Raw genomic sequence first — 17,196 nt, 5'->3', positions numbered from 1 at the left:
TGACATTCTAGTCTTCAAAGATGGTGAGCTTCCCTGTCCCCCACAGTGCAACAGAGTTACCCAGTCCTGAGCTCAAATCCCAACACTGACAAAATTCCATCCTGATGTCAGAAGCCAGTCGTTGTGCCTTTTATCCTCTCCTATGAAAGTCCTGGGTCTCAAATATGATGGAGAATGCATAAACAACAATGTAACCATCGGAACATGTTGTCATTCATGTCAGCACAGGTATACCTGTCACCATACTTATTAAAATACACAATACCTCCATGATTTAGAGACAAAATAAGGAGAACAATTGCACTGAACACAAGATGCTGTCCACACATGTATGTCAATATAGATCCTATGTTTAAATTATGAATTTATGACTATAGTGGACCACCCTGGGGATCAATGTCAGATTCTGGGAATAGCCACACTCCTTAGTTGCTCATTGGTTCATATGATTATCTTGACTGATTGGCCAATTGGTTTTGCTCTGCCCTGAGTTCAGTTCCCAGCACTACCAACAAGTGGATCGTGGAGTAAAAAGGACAGTGTGAAACTTTTTTTCCTTTTCTCTGTGAGTTCTGAGGGTTAGGCATGATGGAGAACATTTCTACAAATCTAGATGTTCTGTGATAAGTTGTCATCAATGTAATAAACAGAATGGGTTTCATCATAGTAAAATCAATGGTAAATAAATGAATAAAACAAAAAATACAAGGAACAACCACACCAAACATGTATGGACTGAACATCTATAGGTATGTATAAATCTTATGTTTACAATATATATAAATAGTATGTTTTCCAGGGCTGGGTCTTGAATTCAGGACTAGTGAACAGGCATGACTTTTTTATCTTCATGTAAGGTGATCTTCCCCTTTATCCACATTGCTGCAGATTTACCCAGATCCTGAGTTGAAATCCAAAGCCTGTAAGAATAAACTGTGAATTGCAAGCCAGGGAGCTAATTTTTTTTCTCAGCATGGGGCTTGAACTCAGGTCATGGCAAGTCTGCCTCAGCTTCGATCACCCTAGGATGGGGTAAAGCCACTGGACACGCAGGTGCTCCTGTGATCCTAGAACCCCAGGTATTGCAGGGAAAACAATGCCTTTTATGTTTTCTTCCTTTGCAATGACCCTTCTCGGTCTGAATGACACTGTTGCAAAGGGTACTTCACCTTCCATTGCTGAAGGCTGACAGATTATCATGGAAGCCATAGGCCCATGTGGCAACATAGGTCCTCATTTCAAATCCTGGTCCTGACACCAACCAGTGGCATGAGATACTAAGAAACTGGTTCCCATCCAAAGCAATATTACTGGAATTTTGTCAATGTCACAGTTGAATGAGTTGATAGTGAATGATGATCCTATAAAATTAAACAGCATCATTTCAGAAGGCTGGTTGATTTTATTTAATATTTATGAAGCATTAAAATAATATTATTACTTACAGGAACACAATAATTTCAGGACACTGAGTGCTTTCATTAATAGTTTAAGGACTTAAACAATAACATTAATTACATGGACACATATTGAATATTCAGGAATTGGTAGGAATATAGTCTATATAATTGAGTAATGTATAGACATCTCTGGAACTCTATAAAGATATACATTTAATAGCATACTGCCATCTGCATGTCAATCTGTTCTTATTTTGTTAAGCCCTAGGGCTCATTCTCAGGTCTTGGGAACATCCTGTCAGCTCAAATTGCCCCTGGATGGCCTGTTGACACTCACCCATTCTACTTGCTTCACAGGATTCTGGCCACACCCCCATTCTTTCAAGCTCCTTTCTGACCAATGGGATACAAGAATGCTGGCCACATCCACATTCCATGCTACCAGGTAGCACTGGGATTCTCTCTGTTAGTTTACACCACTACCAGTAGTTGAGGAATGTAGAGGTGGCTGAGTGGTGAGGAAGAGACTTGAGGTGACTTTGGAGTATAGTAGGAAATTGATGCTCCCACCCCGACCTGGCCCCTTCCTTCTGTTCATGTGGTGTCAGGTTTCAAACCTCAGGCAATGGCATGCTGCCAGCAGGCCTAAATCCCCAAACTGGTTCCTGCCTCTAGTCTTCTGCTCTGGGCCTATGTGTCCGCAATGCTGCTGTGATCGCTGCTGCCGCACTTGGAGGAGCTGCCAACAGCTTCTCTCAGCAGGTGAGTGGCCGCCCCAACACCAATTCAACCTGGGTCAAACACCCCTCTGGGGGCACCATGACCCCCGTACTTGTTTCCTCTCCTCGCCTCTGAGGAGCCACCTTTCTGTCTTGAGCATTTCTGAGATAGAAACTAAATATATGCTCAGGCTGGGCATATATGCACAGTCCTCCTGTGAAAGATATGCTCAACCGGGCCTGGTCCTCTCTAGTTGGGATGGTAGACATGTGGCACCATGCTCAGTCATTGGTTTAGATGGATTATCCCAAACTCAGTCCACAGCACTGGATTCTTGACCACACGTGAAGTTCTTTGTAGAGCCTCAGACATTGAACCTCATTCTCCTCACAGGACAGTTGTGAGGAAACAAGGGATTTATACAGAGAGATCTCTGGAGAATGGCTAGGCAGAGAGGGAGCGGCCTTCAGATAAGGTTTTGGCAATTCTGTGAGCATATGACTGGAAGATACCAGAAAGGGCTCAGGTGTGGCCTGTTATTAATAGTGTAACAGGTGTGGGATTATGAACCTAAACATGACTCTCTTTCATTATTACCTGTTCAGTTTTGCAGCTGGGGAAACCGAGGCACAGAGAAGCCAGGTGACCTACTTATGACCTCAAGTTCACAGGAAGCTCGGCCTAACTTCTCTACCATGATCCCTAGGACAATGGGTGCTATTCAGTCTACTTCTTGTTGTGGGAAGTCCACTTCTTTTCAGTAGTGGGTCTTGAACTCTAGGATTGGGCACTGTTCTCGAGCTCCTCAGCTCAAGGCTAGCACTCTATCACTTGAGCCCACAGTGCCCCTTCCTGTTTTATGGTGGTTCTTTGGAGATAAGATTCTCACAGACGTTCCTGCATGGGTTTTCTATGAACCATGATCCTCATATCTCAGCCTCCTGTTTAGTTAGAATTAGAGTTCTAAGCCACTGGCACTGGATTTAACTGTAATTCTGGTTCTCTCTCTCACACTCTCTCTCTCTCTCTCTCTCTCTCTCTCTCTCTCTCTCTCTCTCTCTCAGGAACTGGTTGAATCCGTGCTGTAGGAGGTGGCCCAACATCCCCAGGTGGCTGGAAGCCAGGATGGCCTACTCATTCTGGAGGTGGGCTGTGGGTCAGGAGCTGTCTCACTCAGCGTGTTGATACATCTCCATGAGGTAAGCCCTCTGTGCCCTTGCTAGACTGTGAGGGTTATTCATTGTCCATCTAGCCATACTGCATTTATTTTATTGTATTCTTTCTACATCATTTTCTAGCATGTGGCCAATATTATGGTACATAGTTATGGAATGAAAATGTAATGTCAACTTAAGAAAGTCATTTAGGGTTCTGGGAATGTGGCTTCATGATATGGTGATTGCCTTGCATGCATGAAACCCTGAGTTCAATTCCTCAGTACCACATAAAAAGAAAAACACTGGAAATGGTGCTGTGCCTCAAGTGGTAGAGTGATAGACTTGAGCAAAAAAAAAATTCAGGAATTATTCCCTAGCCCTGAGTTTAAGCCCCTTGACTAGAAAATAACAAACCAAACCAAACCAAAACAAACGCAAAAAACATTTATCTAATAAATACAAAATAAGGAACCCATACTTGGAATATAAAATTGCTTCTCCATACTGACATGTCATGGCACATACACTTGGTTGAAACTTCTGGAATGAAAGGTTCTGGACAGGAGTGGAGCCTGGCATAGACTCAAGCCCCAGGCATCTCCCAGGAGTTGGTGAAGAACCGGATTCCCTAGAGAAGACAATCTGGTTAGACTTAACCGGTTGTTCTCTGAGAAAAAGAAGTTCCAGTGTGACTGCTGATCACCACAGTTACCCAGGGCCCAGTGGCAGGATGCCTGCCCTGTGCCCTGACAAGTCCCACCTGGAAGAGCATCTGTCCTGCCTCCAGGCCAGTTCAGGCCTGCCAATGTACACAACAACCCTTGTTTCCTCCTCTAACAAGCAGCTCAATATCCAAACACCATGGGAACCCAGTCCGAGAGGCACAGGCACAATGGAGGGGAAGCTGCTGAAGCAAGCATTTGGAAAGGAGCAGAGATCACAGCAGGCAAAACAGCCATGAGGATGTGTCTGCAAAGAGTCCTTAGCTGGGTTCTGCAAAGAGAGGCTGGCGTAGGTGAGCGGGGCATTTCCATAACCAATTTGAACATCTAATAAAGCTGCCTGTGGTGGATAGAAGGCTTCTTATTTGACATCGGCAACAGAATAAGGGGCTGCAAATTCAATGAATAGTCTCTGGCCAGAGAAACAAAGTCAAACGCTTAAGTTTCTGCACTTCCAGTGGTTCCTGGTATCTCCAGCTGATTGTACATCTTTCTGTGGCCAGTTAGTGCCATGCCACCTTCTGCGGAGTCTGCGTGAGAGATCACGTTAGACAAAGAGCTTCAAGGAAGCATGCCTGCAGGGAGGGGGTGTTGGTTCAAGGCTTCCCATACACTTCGCTGCACCTTTATAGCCTCTACCTTTATTTTTACTATATTCTTCTTGGCTGTACATTCGTTGCCTTTATTCTCGTTTCGGCTATTTTTCTACTGATCCGCGAACAGAGCATGTTGTATCTTTCCAGTCTAATAGAGATGGCTTCTCTAAGTAATAAAGACTAAGACCAAAGTTTAAATGTGGGCAATGCCCCAATCAATCTATCATCTGATGTTAAGTTGCCTCCAGAAACTCCTACAACTTCACAAGCGGTTTTGCAGCTCACGCATAGTAAATATATAGACTTAAAATTTCCAGATATGTCCAACAGACTAAATCAATGAATTAAACTAAGTTAGAAAGAGTTATCCCAGTAGTTCAGAGAGTTCTAAAAAAAAGGGACCTCTGTTTATAAAAGAAAAAGATTCTCCCAACAGTTAATATTAAGTTTAGTCCAACTTACGTTATAGGGAATAGATGGTGGTTTCACACAAAATATAACCAACCGAACAACCATTTCCTTATACAGGAGCTTATAAAGATGAAAATTGTTGGATAAAAATAAAAATAAAAAGAGTACAATATAAGTACATCCCTGCCTTAGGTTTCTTAATTATTAAACATAAAAAGGCTGAATAGATGACGCATTCTATTAAACAATATGCTAGACTTGTTTCACACCACTTAGCTTAAACTGTTGGTGGGATAGTCATCAATTTTCATGTAATTCATCAATGCTTTGCCTTTAAAAAAATTGATTACGTGCTTAAATAAACAAAGAATCTATGTCACAATAACACACTGTATAAAAATGTTAATTCTCCTCAGTAAAGATACACTCAGATGCAACACTTTTGAGTCTGTGTCTGTTTGTCACTTCGCCGACTCCTTGCCCACCTATCCCGAGATCCCTGTCCCATCGGTCCCAGTGCTCTGGCCAAGCTGGTCTGTCACACTGACACCTGACTATAGTCCCTAATTCATGTACTTTACTTATATTAGGATATTGTGTTGAAAAAAAAGTTTTGTTCATTAGGTCACAGCAATTAATGGCTTGAATGTGCTTACAAGTCAGGTGAAGATTAATTCTGGAAATTCAGAGTTTCCAGGTTTTTGAATGGTCACTGATAATCACAATGAGAGGGGTAGTCTAAGTGAGATTTGGAAATATTTTTGGTCATTCATGTCACCAAAACGGCAGAGACAAATTAACAGTAGTGACAGAAGAGAAGGAATAATTCCAGAGTTAATGAACAAATGACAGTAAATAAGGTATACCAGAAATTGTTTTAGAGAACCATTTTTGGTTATTGAAGAAATAGTTATCAACTAGTCTTATTCCATATTGCCTTTAGCATTCTAAATCTCTTAGGCTACTTCTTAATTTCTGTGTAATAAATGTATCTCCTTCTGTGCTGTTCTTTCATACCTTATCTTTTTTGCTTTCTAAAAATCTCAGTCTTCTATATTCCTCTATGAACATTTCCTGATACTAAATACAACTACAAAGATGGCAGAGGATGCTAATGTAAGGGTCCAATAGCTCATGAGTCATTAATGAAACAACATGGAAAAGAGGACATATTTATTGCTACCTCACATTTTCTGAAAAGCTGCAATGCCATCATTTGATTTAAATTTCCATTATTTGTCTACATAGTGTCATTCAGTGCACATAAGCGCAAATATGAGCTGGGTGCTGGTGGTTCACGCCTGTAATCCTAGCTACTCAGGAGGTTGAGACCAGAGGATTGTGGTTCAAAGCCAGCCTGGTCAGGAATGTCCATGAGACCATTATCTTCAATTAACCACCAGAAACCCGGAAGTGTTGCTGTAGCTTAAGCGGTAGAGCGCTCAACTTGAGCTGAAGAGCTGAGGGAGTGCCCCCAGGATCAGAGTTCAAGCCCCACAACCAACAAAAAGTGCAAATATTACTTTAAGTTTCCCAAAAGGACGGACAAGATCAGTAATCTTCCCAAGCAGAAAAAATAATTTCAAAATGATTCAGTGCACCTATTTTTGCTGAGTTATTTAAGTTATGGCTTCTTTGCTAGACATATTCTCTTCCTTTAAAAATTGTCATATATTAGCTTTACAATAAACTTCATCTAACATTTCTTGTTCCAAAAGAGAAGTCTATACAGTTGATGTCACTTAGCTTTCTTATTATCTTAATTCAAAGCCAAACCAGGCAGGAGAGTCTGTCCAACTCTTATAGTAAATTGAACACCAAAAAACCAGAAGTGGAGTTTTGGCTCAAGCAGTAGAGTACTAGCTTTGGGGGCAGGTGGGCAGGAAAGACAACTGTTCAGGGACAGGATCCAGGCTCTGGATTCAAGCCCCAGAACCAGTACAAACTAAACAAACAAGCAAACAAAAATCCCAGATATTTCTTTGGGACCTTCCTTAAAAGAGTACTGGTCTGAAAAGAGGCTCCTTTTGCTGATCATACTCACTGGATCCTGCTTTTTTGGAATCCTTACTGCTCTGGAGAACTCAGGACCAGACCAAAGGAATTGATAACTGACTCCTGCATCAAGAGAATCATCTCAGGGATGAAATGTCCATCCATATGACACTTTAAAGCCTCTTTGTTCCTTTGCAGGAGAACACTTTTAAAACAACCTTATTTCCTTTTGTTCTATGCTGGCCTTCAAATGGTACATTATTTCCTTTTGTAATACTCTCAACTAGAAGTTTACAGAAAAATTTTATATGAGTAAAGAACACACTCGGAAAAGCCAGGGACAGAGTTTCCTTCAAGTCTTGGGATACTTTTCTTGTACAGTAAAAAGGAAAGCACAAGGTAACTTGAACTTTGTTAATCCTCTATGTTCCATTCCTCTCCTGGGGTCATTTTCCACATCCAGTAAAAGTTACTTCCAGTAACAATCGATGGTGCTGCTTGAAATATAATGAATGCTTTCTGGCTTCACTGAAATAACACTAGGACACCTTTGGACCTGAGATAACACGTGTTTCAGAGACAAAACAGTAAATAGAAAATATGAAATTTATATTCCTTATAAATATATTATACATGAGTACATTGAGTTCAAACTTTGTAAGTTCTCTGTAAATTAAGGCGAATTTTAAATGGGAAGAAGGTTCTCAGAACATTCTTTTTGTGAGTGTATGTGCTGTTCATAATTTCCCAAATGTACATGAGCTAACAGTAAGGGAATCAATAGCAATAATAGGAGAAAGAGAAGTTCTGTGTTTAAGTATAAGGCTTCAATACAATATAGCAAACTACAAATAAGACAACATTGAAACAATAAAGCCAAGTCCAGTATGTAGATTTATGGGAGTGATATACAGAAAGCAAGACTCCTACATGGAACATGAATTATGAGGCCACTCTCATTCTAAATCATGCTTGCTAATCATGCAATTTTGTAGAAAGTAGAATGGAAGAATAATATTGTTCCCAAAGCAAGTCAGATATATGAGCATGGATTTAACTGAAAAAAAATGTCCATCTTGTGAGAGCAGGGATTATATTAGCAATGAACTGGTGGCTAAGATCACATTTCTTTTTTTTTTTTTCTTCACTTGTATATGTATATTTTTTTGTGGGCGGTGTTCTTGGCACTTGAACTCTGGGCCTGCGAGCTGTCTCTCTTCTATTCAGCTCAAGGCTAATGCTCTACCACTTTATCCACAGTGCCATTTCCAGTTTACTTTTAGTTAATTGGAGAAAAGAGTCTCTGGGACTTTCATACCTAGGCTTGCTTTGAACCCCAATCCTCATATCTCACCACAACCCAGCTTAGATCACATTTCTAACAGTGTAACTGAGGATAAGTAATGTGTGTGTTCATCTATCTTTATAAGAATTCTTGAGTTAGGGGCTGGGAAAGTGGCTCAGAGGTAGAGCAGTTGCCTTGCATGCATGAGGCCCTGGGTTCGATTCCTCAGCACCACATAAGCAAAAAAGAAAAAAGCCAAAAGTGGCGCTGTGACTCAAGTGGTAGAGTGCTAGCCTTGAGATGAAGAGCTGAGGGACAGCGCCCAAGCCCGGAGTTCAGGCCCCATGACCGGACCCCCCCCACCAAAACAAACAAAAAAAAGAATTCTTGAGTTAAAAATCTGGGCTACAGCTTAGACATTACCCTCACAAAAATGTTTGAAGTTTAAAAGTTGATACTCCTGGAGAAATAAAAACTTAGAATGAAAAGGAGTCTGGGAAGTTCAGTTTGCATCCAGCTTGGGCAGAACAGTCTTTCCAACAGTACATATAATAAAGCAGCCAAAAGCTGGATTGGAAGAATGGCTCAGGTGGTGGAATACCAGTTATGAGCAAGATTGCCGAATAAAAGGTTGAGGCTTTTGCATGCATACATAGAAACATACACAAACACACAGAGGCACTTATATGTGCACACACAAATACACAAATGAAACAACTCTCAGAATGTGTAGAAAAGTTAGAAAACAACAGAATATATATCCTGATTAAGACTCGAATCAAGGGATAATTTTTAATATTAGAAAGTCCTCAAGTGAACTTCCTTCAAAAAAGTTTGAGAATATTACATAGGTACTGTCCAGACATAGTAAGAGAGTCAATTAATCATTATTATAGGGATCGCATCCATGGAGGAATGAATCAGACCCCGCAAGTGCATCTGAAAATATTCATATCCTGTGTCAAGTGTGAGAACATCTTTGAAAATAGTAGATAAGCAGTCTGAACAGTCACTATGGTGTATAATATCCCTGGAGAAGTTCAGAATTGGTAGTCTGTATCTAGATTAAATAAACCAAGAAACTATGGCAGGGCAATGTGATACAAGCCTAGAATTCTAGCACTGAGATTAAGACAGGAGACTAGAGAGTGGAATTACATAGTGATACCTTCCCTGGACCAGGTAGTATACTTTTGTCTTAATAAAAAAAAACAAACCAGAAAGGAATACATAACTGGATGTTTGGGCTAATTTTGTCACTATGTTTTGAGAAGTCAAATTTTCTGTTGAAATGCAACTCATACTTAATCCTCACTTGTGTTTTAAATTCTCTCTTCATTACAGATCATTCCTAGATGCAAAATGACTCATGATTCCCATCCAAAATTTGAAAAAGTAAATAATCATCATTCTGTTGTATATCAAACAAATGATGTAGGATTACAACAACTTAAGCCTAGAAAAATAGAAAAGTTCGTCTAATGTAGGATTTTGAAGATCTTGCTAAATTAGAATTTAGATTTAAAATAAATATTTTGATTTTGTTTTTAATTTCATATTCTATCGGATGCTAAAATTTCTTTTTAAGTAGAGGGTTTAATTGACAAATTCACAAATGATTTTGCATTCTATTTGCCTAGAATATTCTTTCAAGAGAGTTATAATTAGAACTTAATTAATAGATAATTCCAATAATTAATGTATAAAATGATAATGTGAATGGTGTAAACAGAGTTGCCAAAAATTGATGATATTAATTTATAAATTTAGAATAAGAGCAATTTTTGGAGTCTTTGTTATAACATGGTATGAAGAGAATAATCATGTGACATCTACTTTCTTCTACCTGTATGTAACACAGGAAGAAATTTCCTTAATTATTTGCCACTGTATACAATGAGAAAAATGTTAGTTTTGAGGTTTCTTTTTATTTATTTATTTATTTTTATTGGTTTGTCCTAGGGATTGAACTCTGGGCCTGGACACTGTGTCTGAGCCTGTTTATGCTCAAGGCTCAGGCTCTCCCCCTTCAACCTCAATGCCACTTGTGTCTGACTTTTGCTGATAAGTTTATACGATAAGAATCTAGAGAATCTTCCTGCCTGGATGGGCTTTGAACTGTAATCTTCTGACCTTAGCATCCAGAATTTATATGATAGTTAAAAAAGTTATAAATATAAATAATATTTGCAAGTGTTCCCATCTCAAGAATAACAGTGGGGGGGAAATGATGCAACCCAGTTTATTGTGGTGTTCTTTCCAAAACATGAATGGCATCACATTAGCAGAGTTGTATTTTTTTCACAATAGAGATAAGCTATTGATGATGTGAATTAAGGGAAGTTTGAGGTGCACCCTAAAATTTGAAAACTGTTGGACTAGGATGACTCTATGTCATAAATATTGAGATTGGTGGTCATAAAAATAATAGCTTACTGTGATAAACAATTGTTTACTCTTGAAGAATTATTACCTATGGTACATAGTTTTACCCTCAACCAAAATGTGGTTATTTTTCTGTTGACTCTCAATCTGTAACACCCCATGGAAAAATGCATCTATTGCAGAATTACGTAACATGCAAGCCAGTACTGTTTTGAATCTCTCAGGTATGGAATCTTCTGAATTTGAAAATGAGTAGTTATTAGCCATTGGAATGTTGAAGAACACATATATTCTGTCTTCTTAACAACTTATTTACTTTTAAAAGTTATAGGATTCCATAGAATTAAATTGTTTTCGCTTTTAGTATGAGAAAGTACTATATTTATTCTTTTTTAAAAATATTGGTAAGTATATTGTGAAAATATTGTCTAGTCAGATAGCATTCAAGTTGATGGTCCTCTGATTAAAAAGGATAGTTAATTCAAATGAGACGCCAAACAGTATTGATTTTGAAAAAGGTACTACATAAAGAATAATATTTACTATACCAATACAGTGAAATTTTATTTCATGCAGCTTATTTTTTAAATTTAATTTTATTGTCAAAGTGATGTACAGTGGGGTTACAGCAATTTTAAGGTAATGAATAAATAACTTTGCAAACTTGATACCCCTTCCCTGATTTTCTTCAGTTTTCCTTCACCCCAATACTCCTCACAAGTTGTAATGTATATTTACAACATATTGTCTTGTGAGTATTGCTATTGCATGGGTTTGCCTTTGTCCTTTGTCTCACCATTTTTTTGTTCCTCTTCCCTTCTCTAATTAACGTAAATATATACACAATACACAGGCTACCAAAATCAAATACAGCAGGGAATAAAGCACAGGGGAAAAACCCCAAAGAAACAGAAATCACATAGCACATTAAAAACAACAACCACAAATAATATTCTCATTTTCATATCTTGGAGTTCATTTTGCTCAGAATCAGCTTATATGGTTTTATATACGCATAACAAAGCCACTGGAAAATAATAGTTTCATGGACACTATATCATGAAAACGACATGTTAACTGTTTTTCATGGTAAAGGTGGGGTTAGGATTGGTGAATTCGCAGTTCTAATAAAAGAATTTCAAAAGAGTTTTAAAATTATAACAGGTAAATTTTTATTTGTTCAAATTTTTTAACAACTTTGCCTATTATGAAAATTTAAATTTGCCTGGGAAAGTAGGCGTTCATGCAAAGTAATCCATGGAGACTTTCCTGAGAGGGAGCAATGCGGGTGAAGATTGCTCATTTTCACACTAAACAAACCTCAGAAACCTTTCTATAAATCCTGTAGGTTCCCTTGAGAATTGTCCTTACCCAGGAAATCTACTCTTACTGTGTGAAACAAGGTTGTAGTGGAATTTAAATTAAAAGTTCTTTAAAAAAAAGACATCAAAATTTGTGAATTGACTTTAATTACCAAACAGTAATTCTCTGAAAAAGATAATTTGGGTCCAAATATTTAGGGAGAAAGTGCCCTCAACATTGAAAGAAGGTATTGGGTTTACACTTTTCTGTTTGTAATACTTTCCACAATGTCTTTGCACTTGAAGCACTGAACAACAGAAAAAAATCTGATTGGATACTTGAAACCAATGATTTCACATTTTATAGTAGCTTACAATATGTAACATCCTTATTAACATGAAATATTGAGGACTTCACTTATTAAATAAGACAAAAAGTTTTGGGATCAGAAAATAATTGAGCAAATTGAAAAGGCGAGAAAACTCATTCTTAGAAGCCCTAGCTAAGCATATTTACTTCAGGAGTGGAGGGAGGCCAAACTTTTTGACATATTGTCTTAATATTTTTGCTACCTAAAGTGATTTTACAGAGTGTATTTAGCTCACTGCAATGCAGAACCGATTTAATGAAGGCATGAAAATAAATTCCACATCCAAATAAAAGAGTTTTAAAAGGAAAACCATGAAGATGTAGTGTGGGTAGAGCCGGTCAGATCTGGTTGAGTCAGCTAGAGTAGCAGTTGAAGCACACTTCCTGCTAATAGAGACGTGACCCACAGGCATGTCTGCCTAGCTTGCCAGCCATGAGCTGTCCATGCTCCCTACAAGCCCGGGAAGACCAATCAGTGCCTGTCACCAAGCAGTGCCCATCACAAGTGCCTTACATCAACTCCCCACTAAGTAATTGGCTGGGAAGGACTCAGGAGGTTGGGAAAGCTGGGGCTATATAATACCCCCCTTGTGCAGAAATAAACAAGACCTGCATAAGCCTGTTCTCCCAACGTGTGTTCCTTGTGTGAGTCGTTCATACTTACCTCCTGCTGGAGATCTAGCCCTACAAGTGGTGCCCAACGGGTGGCTCGATCGCTTTCTGCAGATGGAAGGTCGAGGGTCTAGTGCAAAATTAGTGCCTCCATGGGCAACCTTCCCCCAGAAGCAGGAGAGCCTCAATCACAAGCATTTGTTGCCCTGCTCCGGAGTAGGCAGATAAAAGTATTACAAAAGGAAGCTAGATTAATATGGGAAATAGTGAATGAATTGTATCCCTGGATTGACTCCGGAGCCATTTGGGATCCAGACAGGTGGACCCTCATCCTTCAGGCAGTTCATAAAAAGGAAGTCCGTGACGGCTCTGAGCTGCCCCTAATCTTTTACCCCCTTGTAGTAGCTATTCAAGCCTGTCTATCAGGGAAAGAAGAAGGGGAATCTCTGCAAGCGTTTAACACCTCGCTGCAAGAAGAAACAGAACAAAAGGAAAATTGCAAAGCTGCTTTAGCACTCCCATCTTTCTTGTGACACAGCAAACAATTCCAGCAAGAACACAGATAACCAACAACTTCCACTAACAGGTGACCCAGGGGGCCAGCCAGCTACGCTTGTACAACCGCCTCCCCCACACTATCAGTCACAGGAAGCCTGCCCAATCACTTCTTTTGGCTGTTTAGGCAAGCCTGGGAATTCTCCTCAGAAAATTTTGTATCCTTGGGCAGAGAACAAAAACTCTTTGTTTGCCCAAGAACAAAAACTCGTTATTCCCCCTGTAATTCAACAGTTGTTCACAGGCCCCACATCTACCATGGCAACGACAGCCAAGCCTATAATAGAACCCCAGTTCATGTTCCCTGAAAACGTCCACCGAACATCTGCACGACCTAACCAATGGTACCCCCATGACCCAAAAATACCGGGACGCTGTCAAGGAAGATGGGTTACACTCCCTGAATGCTCAACAGATGCTCGAAACCCTTAGCATTGATCTTAACTGCCCCCATGATTGGAAGAGCTTAATGAACTGTAGTCAGCAAGAAAGTTTAAAAAATGCTTAGAATGTATTCCTAAGTACCAGTTTTATAAATGGCTTTACACTGTGGTTTGTGGTTATTTTATTTTACATGAGATAATATTTTCTACTACCAATAAGTTTTGGAAAAAGAAGAAAACTAAAATTTACTATTGTAGAGGAATATGATAGAAGTAGAAGAAAGATTTTATGTTTGTCAAATCTCTGATGAGTACCCGTATTCAAGACTTAAAGTCATATTTCTTACTGTGTTAGACAGATAGGGAAAACAAAACACCATATGATAAGGCAACTATTTGTGATTTTTTAAAATGTACTTAGTATGTGATGAAATTTACTTTATTAGCTAATGTTTAGGTTTGAAATATGGGAGGCTGATCTATTTAGCAAATTTTTGAAGTCACCTACTGAAAAAACAAATGATGGGGGGGTATAATTTCTACACTTTAATGAATGGATGAACCTGTTTGGCATTAATGCTGGGTAAATAAATAAACTCTATTGTAACTTGCTCCCTACCTTGAAAAACTATTTATGTCACTAAATATCATCTACTTGTAAAGTGTTATTTGGCAAATGTGATTTTTAAAAGTTTATTTGAAAAGGAATATACTTTCAGGAGATTAAATGTAGGTTATCATTTGTTTGACAATGACAACATTTTTATACTACAGAACCAAGTTTTACTGAAGTACCAGTGTTTTGAAGCACTAAGGATCTTCTCAATTAATGTTTTTCTGAATTATATTTGACCTCTATGTCAAGTATTCCTAGCATTGGTAGACCAAATATGGATCTATTGTTCCAGGAACTATTTTCTGGCCTGCTGATGCTGGAATGAAATTATTCATTAATCATTAGGAGAGGGGTATTACAAATGATCTAGTGACATTTGTGGTCTTGTTCAATCATATATGATGGTCATCTGAAAATTAAAAGTTTGAATTACTGTACTTTCACATTTTGTGATTTCATCTTGCATTTTATGTTGCCTTGCATTTCCCAATTGCTTACTGATAATTCCTGCATTTCAAGGAATTGGGGCCCTGAAATATAGAAAATGAGAAAATGAGATGGGTCTTCAATTACTTTCTGTTGGCATGTTGCATGGACGTAGGTGAGAACTCTTGCCTTAGTTATCTGATGATGCGGATAACTGGGACCTGGGATCCTAGGACCCGTGGATCCTGTAGAAGAATAATAGCTTTTAGACATCATATCAGAAAAATTTGAGTATAATCAGTAGGAATGCTTCAGAAACATGGAGAAATACAGTTTGGGACCAGCGAGTTAAAACAATAAACAGAGCAGCAAAGTAAAATCCCTTATAGATTAGAAGCAAACAACATTGTTTTTTTTACCATGTGAATTCAGACGACCAAGAACATTTAGAAGTTATCATAAGTTTATACCGAAAACATTGCATTGATAATTTTTATATTCTAATATATATTCTAATCCTGATTATTTATATTCCAATCTATTTATTGGAATAAATATCAATTAATTTTTCAAATTACCAATTAATTCTAATAAGATTCACTGTGTGAAATATAAAATCAGCACATATAAATATAAAATATATAATAATATATAATATTAGAAAATGTTTGGCATTGTTCTGTTGTGGTAAGGGTATCAAAGGCAACAGTTTTTTTTTCTTTCTGCTTATGTGGTGATGAGGAATCAAACCCAGGGTCTCAGGCATGCAAGGCAAGCACTCTACCACTGAGCCACAAGAGGCAACGGTTTTAAAGTATTATTCCATTACCTCTACCTCAGTGTTTGGTAGAATTAGAGCTAAAGCTTTACCATTCCGAGATATACAGCCTAGAGGCAAGAGGAAACACTGTGATTAAAACATTACCAATTTAAGGCCTAATAACGAGGAGAAACATATGGACTTCTTTTGGAGCTATGGAATATATTTGGTGATAGAAAATCAGTGGTGTAAGTTCCTGCCTGCTTGGATGGTAGACAGGCCAACACATTAGGTAATCATACATATGAACAATTTTTTCACCTTCTTGGCTTTAGCATCTTTTGAAATGTTAGGGTGTAATAAACAATTATATTTTGAAAAAATACCTTCTAGTCTGAAGAGTACTGTCTGAACTGTTTGTCTCTTTATGATCCCTTGTAACAGATTAGTTTTGCTCCAATAAGAAAATCTATGCTGTCAGGGTAAGATTCTGGTTGGTAAGATTCTACATGGACCAAGGATAAAGGGTCAGGAAGACATTTGTGCCAGTAAGACCTCATTTGGGAGATTTTAAGCTGCAGAAGTTTAGAAGTAGCTTTTAAGCAAGGCTTACTTTGACTCCATTATCTCCACAAAGCTAAATCAGTTAATAAATAAGTACTTGAAAATCCATCATCTTTGGACCTAGATATAAAGGCTGCAAAGTATGATCCAATTTCAAATGAAAAAGACTTAAAATAGTCATTGAAAAAATTGCAAATGTGAGCAATTGAACAAACAATATAAGTTTTTTCCACCATACACAGAATTTTACAGAAATAAGATGAACTGCAATTTTGGGAACAATAAGGTTTCCTTCTTACAAATAGGCAACCAAAGATATATGCCTGTCTTAAGATTGCATCATTAACTACTTAAATTTCCAGGATACTACATGCTTCAGCAGCACGTCTACCCAAATTACAATACAGAGATTTACATGGCTCTTGTACAAGGATGATATGAAAATTTGTGAAGTATTGCATATTTTTCATTCTTCTGATGCAAGAAATTAAAAAGTTATTAAAAAGTTGATTACAAATATACAAGTGTAAGAATACATGTAATTCATAGAAATAAAAGTTAGTTTGACATCATTCAATCTTCACTTTTTACAAATTCCTTTACATAGCATAACCTTTATAAAACTTTTGAAATAAGATAACATTGTCATTTTATCCTAAAGAAATAAAATTCTTTAAGGACCTAGGAATTAAAGGAATCTTAAACTGTTTCTATATGGAATGCAATCTGAAAGGACACATTTATTAATGAACCTATATATTATAAAACAATGTCGAATTCAAAGGATTATATCTAGGAGAGAATGAAATATGTTATGGACATTACACAAACAGAATACTAAATATTTTTAAATATACTTTTTTCAGACATGCACCAGAAATATCTTTACTTTCTGTATTACTCATTTCAACAGATAAGTTAAAATTATTTATGATTTA

At 37.9% G+C, this 17,196-nt stretch overlaps 1 pseudogene; it reads left to right on the top strand.

The window, feature by feature from the left end:
* The first annotated feature begins 16,628 nt into the window (after positions 1-16,628).
* On the top strand, positions 16,629-16,725 carry LOC122119405 (annotated as a pseudogene).
* Positions 16,726-17,196: the final 471 nt, after the last annotated feature.

This window comes from Dipodomys spectabilis, unplaced genomic scaffold (assembly GCF_019054845.1).
Source record: "Dipodomys spectabilis isolate Male_0828 unplaced genomic scaffold, ASM1905484v1 ptg000166l, whole genome shotgun sequence".
Taxonomy (NCBI): Eukaryota; Metazoa; Chordata; class Mammalia; order Rodentia; family Heteromyidae; genus Dipodomys; species Dipodomys spectabilis.
This window is presented reverse-complemented; position numbering and strand designations above follow the sequence as displayed.